This window comes from Vigna umbellata, chromosome 3, assembly GCF_029865625.1.
Source record: "Vigna umbellata cultivar VRB3 chromosome 3, Vumbellata_1.0, whole genome shotgun sequence".
Classification (NCBI taxonomy): domain Eukaryota; kingdom Viridiplantae; phylum Streptophyta; class Magnoliopsida; order Fabales; family Fabaceae; genus Vigna; species Vigna umbellata.
Window position 1 is genome coordinate 28661893 of NC_142167.1, and position 2361 is coordinate 28664253.

Sequence of the window (2361 nt, forward strand, 5' to 3'; positions counted from 1 at the left end):
GGTGGTGGTAGTGGAACTACTTCGTCCAGCGGTTCTGGTGATGTATCAATCGGAAGTCCAAATATAGCATCAGGTGGTTTTTCATTCTCTCCTGCTTGGATTGTAGGGTTTGTGGTTATTGGTGTGTTTTTTGTCGCGGTGGTTGTGCTTGTCTTTTGCGTGTGTCATACTAAAAACTGGAATTGTACATTGGGAAAGGTTAAGAATCTAGAAAACGAAAAGAAAGTTGTTCCGAGAATTGAGGGTTAATGTGTTACCATGTCAATTCAATTTCTTCGACAAGTAACGAAAAATTTCAGTGAAGAAAACATTTTGGGTAGGGGGGATTTGGAGTGGTTTATAGAGGGGAATTGGATCATGGAACTAAAATTGTTGTGTAGAGAATGAAATGTGATTCCTGTAGAAGGGGAAGTCAGGGAATGAGTGAATTGGAAGCAGAAATTGCAGTTCTGAGTAAAGTCAGGCATAAACACTTGGTGGGTTTTTTAGGACATTCTATTGAAGGCGACGAAAAGCTTTTGATGTACGAGTATATGCCTCAAGGGACATTAACTCAACATTTGTTCTCTTTGTGTGAAAATGGTAGTGCTCCTTTGACTTGGAAACAAAGTGTAACAATAGCTTTGGACGTAGCACGAGGAGTGGAATATTTGCACCGCCTAGCTCAGCAAAGCTTCATTCATAGATACTTAAAACCCTCAAACATACTTTGGGGAGATGACATGAGAGCGAAGGTTACAAATCTTGGTTTGGTTAAAATTATTGCACCAGGAGGAAATGATTCTGTGTGGACACGAGTGGCGGGAACACTTGGATATCTAGAACCTGAGTATAAAGGTATATAGAAAGCTTTTGTACATGTTTGTCTTTATTTGGTTTTATTAATTAATGTAATGTTGTCAGCTACTACTGGAAGAGTGACGAGGAAAGCGGAAGTGTATGCATTTGGAGTAGTTTTGATTGAACTAATTAGCGGTAGAAAGACATTGGACAATAGTTTGCTGGAAGAAATGTCTCACTTGGTTTCATGGTTCTGTAGGATTATAGATAACATGGAAAATATCTCACTGGTAACTCATGAAAGTCTAAACCTTGACGGTGAAAGCATGGAGAGCATATGTAAATGGTTGACCTCGCAGCTCATTGCACTGCTCCTAAACCCCATAAAAGGCCTGATATGCGGCATGCAGTGAATGTCTTGGTTCCTCTGGTGGAGCAATGGAAGCCCGCCTGCACCCATGAACAACATGAAGAAGAAGGTTGTGACGTGATCTATGAAGGACATTATGATATGTCCATCTCGGAAATCCTCTCCGACCATTGATATGTCTTCAATTTTATATTTGTTTAATGGATTCATTATTCGCTGAAATCATGTGGATATGAGAAAAAAAGGTTAACAAAGCTTTATTTTATCTTAAAGATAATGTAATTTACACTTTGTTTAAATAATTTTGAATAGATCATGTTGGTGAAGCCATTAATGTGGCTATTTTTATCCTAATCAAGATTCCAAAATATTGTCTAGTTACTCACTTCTCCAACATTCTCTGCAGCTTTTAATTTCTCTGTTAATTCCTGATCAAAATTTGGCAACTATTGCATGAACTCTTGAGTTGATGCACTACCCTGCAAGTCCTCAAAATATTAATATAAGGTGTTGCAATAGTACACAATAAAACAGAAGTTTATAACTAATTAAAATTGGTTGTCACGAGATTTTAAATGGGAATATCAGAAACCTCTAGCTTCAAACCTGATTCCCTACAAGAATTATCACTTGTAAAACTACGGGAAATCTAAAATCAAATAATAATAACAAAAAAGTTAAAGAGGATTAGGTTAATTAAGAATTAAAAAGCTATAGTGAAAAGAATTAGCACGGTCATCATCCCGAATGGTCTAACTAGTCCTAATTTTATTTTATAAATATAAATTATACATTTTGAGATTTGTATTATCCATATACGTTATAGACAAGACAAAAATTTGGAAAATTGCTTATCTACACGATGTTCTAAGGATAACTATCTGCAACACATTTGCTGTTTAAACTAACATACTTTGGTTGAACTTATGTGTTTTAAATATTTCACTGTCTTTTGGCATCTCAAAATTAACTGCAAATTTGAGCTTGAAATAAAATGCATGATGTCAGAGCTATTAAAAATCCACTCAGGATTCACTTTAGTGGATTTTACGTGTCAAGAGAGGGGCTCGACACTCAGCTGGTGGAAGATAGGTGTTAGCATATGAGCGAACGCTCGTTTTGACGTTGGAAGGAAAACTTTGATTTTCAGAAATCCACGCCACTCACTGCATGCACCCTTCTTCCTCAGATTCTGAAAAATCTCATTTTCT

General features: G+C 36.6%; 1 pseudogene; it reads left to right on the plus strand.

Moving 5' to 3' along the window:
* The first annotated feature begins 258 nt into the window (after positions 1 to 258).
* Positions 259 to 1324, plus strand: LOC124834594 (receptor-like kinase TMK4 pseudogene; annotated as a pseudogene).
* Positions 1325 to 2361: the final 1037 nt, after the last annotated feature.